The sequence below is a fragment of the Nerophis ophidion genome, linkage group LG21, assembly GCF_033978795.1.
Source record: "Nerophis ophidion isolate RoL-2023_Sa linkage group LG21, RoL_Noph_v1.0, whole genome shotgun sequence".
Classification (NCBI taxonomy): domain Eukaryota; kingdom Metazoa; phylum Chordata; class Actinopteri; order Syngnathiformes; family Syngnathidae; genus Nerophis; species Nerophis ophidion.
The window spans coordinates 32,763,578-32,775,832 of NC_084631.1; the positions used below are offsets into that span (position 1 = coordinate 32,763,578).

Here is a 12,255-nt window from a genome sequence, read left to right on the forward strand (position 1 = left end):
TGAAGCATTGGGGGTGGAAACATCATGCTTTGGGGCTGTTTTTCTGCTGAGGGGACAGGACGATTGATCCGTGTTAAGGAAAGAATGAATGGGGCCATGTATCGTGAGATTTTGAGCCAAAACCTCCTTCCATCAGTGAGAGCTTTGAATGGTTTACCAAATACTTATTTTCCACCATCATTTACAAATAAATTCCTTTAAATTCCTACAATGTGAATTCCTGGATTTTTTTTTCACATTATGTCTCTCACAGTTGAAGTGTACCTATGATGAAAATTACAGACCTCTGTCATCATTTTAAGTGGGAGAACTTGCACAATCGGTGCCTGACTAAATACTTTTTTGCCCCACTGTAAATAATGGTTAGAACTGCTCATATAATTTATAAGTAAAAAAAAAAGAAGAAAAAAACCCTCCAAAAGTATCTATGCCTCACCTGGTGTATAGTTTACCGCACATCACTGCGTTATGTATACTTCCAGCTAAGATGTGACATTTTCAGCTGAAATAATCTGTTATTGTTTTGTTAACCAGCACAAACATCCAGCCTTCATTATAGACTTTGACAAACTTTTAAGATCCACAAGGGAAATTGTTGTTATGGAAGTCCCTTTTGTGTTTCTATAATCCTTTTTAGGATATCACGGATGGTAGATGGTGAGATCCCTAAACTCCTTGCAATAGCTAGTTGAGAAACCATTCGACAATTACCTCACGCATTTGTTCAAAGTGGTGACCCTCGCCTCGCCCCGTCCTTGTTTGTGAACGACTGAGCATTTCACGGAACGTGCTTTTATACCCAATCATGGCACCCGCCTGTTCACCTGTGGGATGTCCCACATTAGTGTTTGATGAGCATTCCTCAACTTTCTCAGTCTTTTTTGCCACTGGTTCTAGCTTTTTTGAAACACGTTTCAGGCATCACATTCCCGATGAGCTAATATTTGCAAAAAAATAACTAATTTTCTCAGTTCAAACATTAAATATCTTTTCTTTGCAGTCCATTCATTTGAATATGAGTTGAAAAAGATACGCTAATCATTATATTCTGTTTTTATTTACCATTTACGCAACGTGAAAACTTCATTGGTTTTGTTTTTTTTAAATGAGGCTACTTATGATGCAATATCCTTGCACGGATGGTCGTTTGGTTGAAGAACGTTATGAAAAAAACGTAGCATGTAAACCTCGAATTTCATGGAGGGAACAGCTTTGAAAAAAAACCTACCTTGTAGATGCTTTCATGTGAAGCCTCGGTTCTGAAGTTTCTTCTTTTTCTTCTTGGCTTTCCTCTGGCGCCGGCGCAGACTCTGTCGATTAGAATCATATTAGGACCCTTTTAAATTCATCTCCAAAAATGTGCATGTTTTACTCAGACTGAATGCATAATTCAATACGTGGTCAGTTCGTGTTGTACTGTAACGCATAAATACAACCATACAAATTGCTTTTTTTTTTTTTTTTTTTTTACTTTAACAAGGTACAACATTAAAAGTTCCTAATCATTAAAAATGCATGCTTTCTTTTTTAATCTGCAAAGAAGCCATTTTCAGCAAAATGGGTCACAGCTAAACAAAAACTTGGCATTTATTTGGTTTTTTAAAAAAATGTAGGCTTTATCATGATTCCTTCTTCATTTATTGTTATGTTAGACATTGGGACTCTACATAGACAGACTGGTATTATGTGGTTAAGGCAAAAAACCAAAAAACACTATTCTTACAGGTATCATTATCACTGGAGGACTCAGGGCCACGAGACAACACAAGAAATAAGCGCTTCCAGTAATAAAGTTTGGTTTCACGGTGGGAGAGGGGTTAGTGCGTCTGCCTCACAATACGCAGTTCCTGCAGTCCTGGGTTCAAATCCAGGCTCGGGATCTTTCTGTGTGGAGTTTGCATGTTCTCCCCGTGAATGCGTGGGTTCCCTCCGGGTACTCCGGCTTCCTCCCACTTCCGAAAAACATGCACCTGGGGATAGGTTGATTGGCAACATTAAATTGGCCCTATTGTGTGAATGTGAGTGTGAATGTTGTCTGTCTATCTATGTTGGCCCTGCGACTTGTCCAGGGTGTACCCCGCCTTCCGCCCGATTGTAGCTGAGATAGGCGCCAGCGCCCCCCGCGACCCCAAAAGGGAATAAGCGGTAGAAAATGGATGGAGTAATAAAGTTTGAGAAGAACAGATGGAACCTCGTTACAGCAAAAAAAAAAAGCAGTTATTTAATTAGTACGAGTTGAGAGAGATAATTTAATGAGCCGGATCGATGCATAAATAGGTAGTGTTGATACCAAGGATAGTATCAGTACATATTGATACTAAAGTGATTAGATGGACATTTTTATTTCACAAAAATCATATTCCTTTGTCGTTTTTGGTAATGTTTACAAACTGATTTTGATTCCTAAAAGCAAATGATTGTAGTTTTTTTCAGTTACTTTTAGTCACTGCTCCAACAATAGTATGGAATAAAAGAAAATAGGAGACCACTTTAAATATTGTGAGGATATTTTTGAATAGTCAAAAGCAGAAATTAAAAAAAATTACAGTTAATACATTTACTCGGTATCTACCGATCCCTATTTTTAACAAGTAACAACAAAATATTATACAACAAAATAAATGTACACTTTTCGTGAAGATATACTCCGGGTGAAAATAATTTTCATTACATTCAGGATTAAATAATTGATATTTGATATACCTGTTGACAACAGTCCTAAGCGAAATGCGTCCTACGTTTTTAACACGGCTTCTTAAAAAAAACAATATCGAGAATGGTTGTGAACCGGAATCAAAATGAGAAACCCTAATGGAAATCGAACTGTGGAACAGGAATTGGAATCAAAACGTGGAAAATGAATGGGAATCAAAACAAGGAACAGGAATCGGAATCAAAACCAGGAACCAGGATTTGAACTATGAATAAGAATCAAAACCAGGGACAGGAAACGGAATCAAAACCAGGATCAGTAAATGGAGTCAAAACCAGGAACAAGAGTTGGAAGAGGAATCAAAGCCAGGAATCGGGGTTTGAACTAGGAATAGGAATCGAAACCAGGAACAGGAAACAGAATCAAAACCAGGAACATGAGAAAGTATCAAAACAAAGTCGAGGAGTTGGAAGAGGATTCATGGGGCGGCATAGCTCGGTTGGTAGAGTGGCTGTGCCAGCAACTTGAGGGTTGCAGGTTCGATTCTCGCTTGTGCCATCCTAGTTACTGCCGTTGTGTCCTTGGGCAAGACACTTTACCCACCTGCTCCCAGTGCCACCCACACTGGTTTAAATGTAACTTAGATATTGGGTTTCACTATGTAAAGCGCTTTGAGTCACTTGAGAAAAGCGCTATATAAATATAATTCACTTCACACTTCAAAACCAGGAACCAGGACTAGCACTACGGACAGGAATCAAAACCAGGAACCAGGATTGGAACTAGGAATGGTAATCAAAACCAGGGACAGGAGTTCGGAGAGGAATCAAAACCAAGAACCAGGATTGGAACTAGGAATAAGAATCAAAACCAGGAAGCAGGGTTTGAACTAGGAATAGCAATCAAAACCAGTACAGGAAACAAAATCAAAACCAAGAACAGGAAACGGAATCAAAACCAGGAAGAGGAAACTGAATACAAATCAGGAACCATAATTGGAACTAGGAATAGGAATCAAAACCAGGAACAGGAGTTGGAACTAGGAATAGGAATTAAAACCAGGAACAGGAAACAAAATGAACACCAGGAACTGGAAACGGAATCAAAACCAGGAAGAGGACACTGAATGCAACCAGGAATAGGAATCAAAACCAGGAACAGGAGTTGGAAGAGGAATCAAAACCAGGAACCAGGATTAAAACTAGGAATAGGAATCAAAACCAGGAACAGGAGTTGGAAGAGGAATCAAAACCATGAACCAGGAACCAGGATTGGAACTAGGAATAGGAATGACAACCAGAAACAGGAGTTGGAAGAGGAATCAAAACCAGGAACCAGGATTGAAAATAGGAATAAGAATCAAAACCAGGAACAGGAAACAGAATCAAAACCAAGATCAAGAAATTGAATCAAAACCAGGAACAGGAGTTGGAAGAGGAATCAAAACCAGGAACCAGGATTTGAACTAGGAATAGAAATTGACAACCAGTAACCAGGATTTGAACTGGGAATAGGAATCGAAACCAGGAACAAGGATTGCAACCAGGAAAAGGAATCAACACCAGGAAAAGGAAACGAAATCAAAACCAGGAACCTGAAAAAGAATCAAAACAAGGAAGATAAGTTCGAAGATGATTCAAAATCAGGAACCAGGACTAGAACTATGCAGAGGAATCAAAACCAGGAACCAGGATTGGAACTAAGAATAGGAATCAAAACGAGGAACAGGAGTTAGAAGAGGAATCAATACCAGGAACCGGGATTTCAACTAGGAATAGGAATCAAAACTAGGAAATGGAGTTGGGAGAGGAATCAAAACCAGGAAACAGGATTTGAATTAGCAATATGAATCAAAACCAGGAACAGGAGTTGGAAGAGGAATCAAAACCAGGAACCAGGATTGGAACTAGGAATAGGAATCAAAACCAGGAACAGGAAACAGAATCAAAATCAGGAAACAGGATTGGAATTAGGAATTGGAATCAAAACCAGGAACTGGAATTGGAAGAGGAATCAAAACCAGGAAGCACAATTGGAACTAGGAATCAAAACCAGGAACAGAAAAAAGAATCAAAATCAGGAAACAGGATTGGAACTTGGAATAGGAATCAAAACAAGGAACAGGAGTTGAAAGAGGAATCATAACCACTAACCACAATTGGAACTCGGAATAGGAATCAAAACCAGGAACAGGAAACAGATTCAAAACCAGGAACCAGGATTGGAACTAGTAATAGGAATCAAACCCAGGAACGGGAGTTGGAAGATGAATCAAAACCAGTAACCAGGATTGGAAGTAGGCATATGAATCAACACCAGGAACAGGAGTTGGAAGAGGAATCAACACCAGGTACCAGGAATGGAAGTAGGAATATGAATCAAAACCATTTGCAACTAAGAACAGGAATTCAAATCAAAACCAGGAACGGGAATCAATGCCAAACGTACTTGAGTGTGAAAAATCCTTCAGCACTGACTTACACCTCATTGTCTCAAATACCTGAACCTTGTTGACCTGCCAACTCTCATGCCAGGGGTAGAAGTAGGCCATCGAGTCATCACGTAAAGATGGTAATTTCTCTGTCAATGTGGAACGGGGACCCGGGGAACTAAAAGGACCCACTTGACATAGGGCTCAAAAACTGATGACTGCAGGTATGAGCTCTTTACCAACAGGACTTGAACACAAGAGTGATGAGGGTATACCAACACGTCAAGGAAAGTCATATAGAGCCCTGGATGACCACACTGAGTCATGGTCCACAGGGGGTCAGCTGGAGGATGAAAAGGACTGAAGCTTCAACCCAAACCCCAGAGTCATCTCCTTTAACACTGACCGACCTAGTACCATAAATCCATTAACCCTGTGGATGCATAGTGCTGAATTAAAACGCAAAATAAAAGCACTCATATGAGTTACAAACCCTGGCCGCGGTCACTCCAACAGACCTTTCTTCCTTGTCTACGAACCCTGGTCGCGGTCACTAGAACAAACCTTTCTTCCTTTTCGAACAAACCCTGGTCGCGGCCACTAGAACAGACCTTTCTTCCTTGTCTACAAACCCTGGTAGCGGTCACTAGAACAGACCTTTCTTCCTTGTCTACAAAACCTGGTCGCGGTCACTAGAACAGACCTTTCTTCCTTGTCTACAAACGCTGGTCGCAGTCACTCGAACAGACCTTTCTTCCTTGTCTACAAACCCTGGTCACGGTCACTAGAACAGACCTTTCTTCCTTGCTTACAAACCCTGGTCGCGGTCACTCAAACAGACCTTTCTCCCTTGTCTACGAACCCTGGTCGCGGTCACTCGAACAGACCTTTCTTCTTTCTCTACAAACCCTGGTCGCGGTCACTAGAACAAACCTTTCTTTCTTGTCTACAAACCCTGGTAGCTGTCACTAGAACAGACCTTTCTTCCTTGTCTACAAACCCTGGTCGCGTTCACTAGAACAGACCTTTCTTCCTTGTCTACAAACCCTGGTCGCGGTCACTACAACAGACCTTTCTTCCTTGTCTACGAACCCTGGTCGCGGTCACTCGAACAGACCTTTCTTCCTTCTCTACAAACCCTGGTCGCGGTCAGTAGAAAATACCTTTCTTCCTTGTCTACAAACCCTGCTAGCTGTCACTCGAACATACCTTTCTTCCTTGTCTACAAACCCTGGTCGCGCTCACTAGAACAGACCTTTCTTCCTTGTCTACAAACCCTGGTCGCGTTCACTAGAACAGACCTTTCTTCCTTGTCTACAAACCCTGGTCGCGTTCACTAGAACAGACCTTTCTTCCTTGTCTACAAACCCTGGTCGCGGTCACTACAACAGACCTTTCTTCCTTGTCTACGAACCCTGGTCGCGGTCACTCGAACAGACCTTTCTTCCTTCTCTACAAACCCTGGTCGCGGTCAGTAGAAAATACCTTTCTTCCTTGTCTACAAACCCTGCTAGCTGTCACTCGAACATACCTTTCTTCCTTGTCTACAAACCCTGGTCGCGCTCACTAGAACAGACCTTTCTTCCTTGTTTACAAACCCTGGTCGCAGTCATTACAACAGACCTTTCTTCCTTGTATACAAACCCTGGTCACGGTCACTAGAAAATACCTTTCTTCCTTGTCTATGAACCCTGGTCGCGGTCACTAGAACAGACCTTTTTTCCTTCTCTACAAACCCTGGTCGCGGTCACTAGAATAGACCTTTCTTCCTTTTCAACAAACCCTGGTCGCGGTCACAAGAACTGACCTTTTTTCCTTCTCTACAAACCCTGGTCGCGGTCAATAGAACAGACCTTCCTTCCTTGTCTACAAACCCTGGTCGTGGTCACTAGAACAGACCTTTCTTCCTTGTCTACAAAGCCTGGTCGCGGTCACTACAACAAACCTTTCTTCCTTTTCGAACAAACCCTGGTCGCAGTCACTAGAACAGACCTTTCTTCCTTGTCTACCAAACCTGGTCGCGGTCACTAGAACAGACCTTTGTTCCTTTTCGAACAAACCCTGGTCGCAGTCACTGGAACAGACCTTTCTTCCTTTTCTACAAACCCTGGTCGCGGTCACTAGAACTGATCTTTTTTCCTTGTCTTCAAACCCTGGTCGCGGTCACTAGAACAGACCTTTCTTCCTTCTCTACAAATCCTGGTCGCAGTCACTAAAACAGACCTTTCTTACTTGTCTACAAACCCTGGTCGCGGTCACTAGAACAGATCTTTCTTCCTTTTCTACAAACCCTGGTCACGATCACTAGAACAGACCTTTCTTCCTTGTCTACCAAACCTGGTCACGGTCACTAGAACAGACCTTTGTTCCTTTTCGAACAAACCCTGGTCGCAGTCACTGGAACAGACCTTTCTTCCTTGTCTACAAACCCTGGTCACGGTCACTAGAACAGACCTTTCTTCCTTGTCAACAAACCCTGGTCGCGGTCACTAGAACAGACCTTTCTTCCTTGTCTACAAACCCTAGTCGTGGTCACTAGAACAGACCTTTCTTCCTTGTCTACAAACCCTAGTCGTGGTCACTAGAACAGACCTTTCTTCTTTGTTTACAAACCCTGGTCGCGATCACTAGAACAGACATTTCTTCCTTGTCTACAAACCCTAGTCGTGGTCACTAGAAGAGACCTTTCTTCCTTGTCTACAAACCCTAGTCGTGGTCACTAGAACAGACCTTTCTTCTTTGTCTACAAACCCTGGTCGCGGTCATTACAACAGACCTTTCTTCCTTGTCTACAAACCCTGGACGCGGTCATTACAAGAGACCTTTCTTCCTTGTATACAAACCCTGGTCGCGGTCACTAGGACAGACCTTTCTTCATTGTCTACAAACCCTGGTCGCGGTCACTAGAACAGACCTTTCTTCTTTGTCTACAAAGCCTGGTCGCGGTCACTAGAACAGACCTTTCTTCCTTGTCTACGAACCCTGGTCGCGGTCACTCGGACATACCTTTCTTCCTTCTCTACAAACCCTGGTGGTGGTCACTAGAACAGACCTTTCTTCGTTGTCTAAAAACCCTGGTAGCGGTCACTAGAACAGACCTTCCTTCCTTGTCTACAAACCCTGGTAGCGGTCACTAGAACAGACCTTTCTTCCTTCTCTACAAATCCTGGTCGCAGTCACTAAAACAGACCTTTCTTACTTGTCTACAAACCCTGGTCGCGGTCACTAGAACAGATCTTTCTTCCTTTTCTACAAACCCTGGTCGCGATCACTAGAACAGACCTTTCTTCCTTGTCTACCAAACCTGGTCACGGTCACTAGAACAGACCTTTGTTCCTTTTCGAACAAACCCTGGTCGCAGTCACTGGAACAGACCTTTCTTCCTTGTCTACAAACCCTGGTCACGGTCACTAGAACAGACCTTTCTTCCTTGTCTACAAACCCTGGTCGCGGTCACTAGAACAGACCTTTCTTCCTTGTCTACAAACCCTAGTCGTGGTCACTAGAACAGACCTTTCTTCCTTGTCTACAAACCCTAGTCGTGGTCACTAGAACAGACCTTTCTTCTTTGTTTACAAACCCTGGTTGCGATCACTAGAACAGACCTTTCTTCCTTGTCTACAAACCCTAGTCGTGGTCACTAGAACAGACCTTTCTTCCTTGTCTACAAACCCTAGTCGTGGTCAATAGAACAGACCTTTCTTCTTTGTTTACAAACCCTGGTCGCGATCACTAGAACAGACCTTTCTTCCTTGTCTACAAACCCTAGTCGTGGTCACTAGAACATACCTTTCTTCCTTGTCTACAAACCCTAGTCGTGGTCACTAGAACAGACCTTTCTTCTTTGTTTACAAACCCTGGTCGCGATCACTAGAACAGACCTTTCTTCCTCATCTACGAACTCTGGTCGCGGTCACTCGAACATACCTTTCTTCTTTGTCTACAAACCCTGGTCGCGGTCATTACAACAGACCTTTCTTCCTTGTCTACAAACCCTGGACGCGGTCATTACAACAGACCTTTCTTCCTTGTATACAAACCCTGGTCGCGGTCACTAGAACAGACCTTTCTTCTTTGTCTACAAAGCCTGGTCGCGGTCACTAGAACAGACCTTTCTTCCTTGTCTACGAACCCTGGTCGCGGTCACTCGGACATACCTTTCTTCCTTCTCTACAAACCCTGGTGGTGGTCACTAGAACAGACCTTTCTTCATTGTCTAAAAACCCTGGTAGCGGTCACTAGAACAGACCTTCCTTCCTTGTCTACAAACCCTAGTCGTGGTCACTAGAAGAGACCTTTCTTCCTTGTCTACAAACCCTAGTCGTGGTCACTAGAACAGACCTTTCTTCTTTGTCTACAAACCCTGGTCGCGGTCATTACAACAGACCTTTCTTCCTTGTCTACAAACCCTGGACGCGGTCATTACAAGAGACCTTTCTTCCTTGTATACAAACCCTGGTCGCGGTCACTAGGACAGACCTTTCTTCATTGTCTACAAACCCTGGTCGCGGTCACTAGAACAGACCTTTCTTCTTTGTCTACAAAGCCTGGTCGCGGTCACTAGAACAGACCTTTCTTCCTTGTCTACGAACCCTGGTCGCGGTCACTCGGACATACCTTTCTTCCTTCTCTACAAACCCTGGTGGTGGTCACTAGAACAGACCTTTCTTCGTTGTCTAAAAACCCTGGTAGCGGTCACTAGAACAGACCTTCCTTCCTTGTCTACAAACCCTGGTAGCGGTCACTAGAACAGACCTTTCTTCCTTCTCTACAAATCCTGGTCGCAGTCACTAAAACAGACCTTTCTTACTTGTCTACAAACCCTGGTCGCGGTCACTAGAACAGATCTTTCTTCCTTTTCTACAAACCCTGGTCGCGATCACTAGAACAGACCTTTCTTCCTTGTCTACCAAACCTGGTCACGGTCACTAGAACAGACCTTTGTTCCTTTTCGAACAAACCCTGGTCGCAGTCACTGGAACAGACCTTTCTTCCTTGTCTACAAACCCTGGTCACGGTCACTAGAACAGACCTTTCTTCCTTGTCTACAAACCCTGGTCGCGGTCACTAGAACAGACCTTTCTTCCTTGTCTACAAACCCTAGTCGTGGTCACTAGAACAGACCTTTCTTCCTTGTCTACAAACCCTAGTCGTGGTCACTAGAACAGACCTTTCTTCTTTGTTTACAAACCCTGGTTGCGATCACTAGAACAGACCTTTCTTCCTTGTCTACAAACCCTAGTCGTGGTCACTAGAACAGACCTTTCTTCCTTGTCTACAAACCCTAGTCGTGGTCAATAGAACAGACCTTTCTTCTTTGTTTACAAACCCTGGTCGCGATCACTAGAACAGACCTTTCTTCCTTGTCTACAAACCCTAGTCGTGGTCACTAGAACATACCTTTCTTCCTTGTCTACAAACCCTAGTCGTGGTCACTAGAACAGACCTTTCTTCTTTGTTTACAAACCCTGGTCGCGATCACTAGAACAGACCTTTCTTCCTCATCTACGAACTCTGGTCGCGGTCACTCGAACATACCTTTCTTCTTTGTCTACAAACCCTGGTCGCGGTCATTACAACAGACCTTTCTTCCTTGTCTACAAACCCTGGACGCGGTCATTACAACAGACCTTTCTTCCTTGTATACAAACCCTGGTCGCGGTCACTAGAACAGACCTTTCTTCTTTGTCTACAAAGCCTGGTCGCGGTCACTAGAACAGACCTTTCTTCCTTGTCTACGAACCCTGGTCGCGGTCACTCGGACATACCTTTCTTCCTTCTCTACAAACCCTGGTGGTGGTCACTAGAACAGACCTTTCTTCATTGTCTAAAAACCCTGGTAGCGGTCACTAGAACAGACCTTCCTTCCTTGTCTACAAACCCTGGTAGCGGTCACGAGAACAGACCTTTCTTCATTGTCTACAAACCTTGGTAGCGGTCACTAGAACAGACCTTCCTTCCTTGTCTACAAAACCTGGTCGCGGTCTTTACAACAGACCTTTCTTCCTTGTCTACAAACCCTGGACGCGGTCACAAGAATAAACCTTTCGTCCTTGTCTATAAAACCCTGGTCGCGGTTACTAAAAAAGACCTTTCTTCCTTGTTTACGAACCCTGGTCGCGGTCACTAGAACAAACCTTTCTTCCTTTTCGAACAAACCCTGGTCGCGGTCACTAGAACATACCTTTCTTCCTTGTCTACAAACCTTGGTAGCGGTCACTAGAACAGACCTTTCTTCCTTGTTCCTTGACTACAAACCCTGGTCACGGTCACTAGAACAAACCTTTCATCCTTGTCAATAAAACCCTGGTCGCGGTTACTAAAAAAGACCTTTCTTCCTTGTTTACGAACCCTGGTCGCGGTCACTAGAACAAACCTTTCTTCCTTTTCGAACAAACCCTGGTCGCGGTCACTAGAACATACCTTTATTCCTTGTCTACAAACCCTGGTAGCGGTCACTAGAACAGACCTTTCTTCCTTGACTACAAACCCTGGTCACGGTCACTAGAACAAACCTTTTGTCCTTGTCTATAAAACACTGGTCGTGGTTACTAAAAAAGACCTTTCTTCCTTGTCTACGAAACCTGGTCGCGGTCACTAGAACAAACCTTTTCTTCCTTTTCGAACAAACCCTGGTCGCGGTCACTAGAACAGACCTTTCTTCCTTGTCTACAAACCCTGGTAGCGGTCACGAGAACAGACCTTTCTTCCTTGTCTACAAAGCCTGGTCGCGGTCACTAGAACAGACCTTTCTTCCTTGTCTACAAACCCTGGTAGTGGTCACAAGAACAGACCTTTCTTGATTGTCTACAAACCCCGGTTGCGGTCACTAGAACAGATCTTTCTTCCTCACAGGTCTTTACCAACTCTGCGGACTGCACTCTGTCCACAGTTGAGGCCCGGAGCATCGCCAGCAGGTACCAGGGTAGCAGCTGTGCATGACACGTGTTCTCTGGAATCTCCTTTCTTTGCTTCATTTCATCCTCCTCACCCTTCATTTCACTGCCGCTCCACCATCCCACCATCTTCCTTCCCCTTTGGCCTGTGTTGCACTCCACTCTGAGCAGGTAATCCCACCGGAGGGCCGGTTTTACACCCTTCACTTACTGTACTTGCACAGCTGCCTTCACCCAACCTCCACTAAACCAATGTGTTGCCGGCCAGCAGACAT

At 43.9% G+C, this 12,255-nt stretch overlaps 1 protein-coding gene across 1 annotated transcript in view; it reads right to left on the bottom strand.

Moving 5' to 3' along the window:
• The window catches only part of col9a2 (procollagen, type IX, alpha 2), a 317,373-nt gene that overhangs the window by 267,473 nt on the left and 37,645 nt on the right, over positions 1-12,255 (bottom strand). Inside the window, exon 3 of the mRNA XM_061882494.1 lies at positions 1,229-1,310. The gene's annotated coding sequence lies outside the window, so the exon portion shown is untranslated. The remainder of the gene's footprint in view (positions 1-1,228; positions 1,311-12,255) is intronic.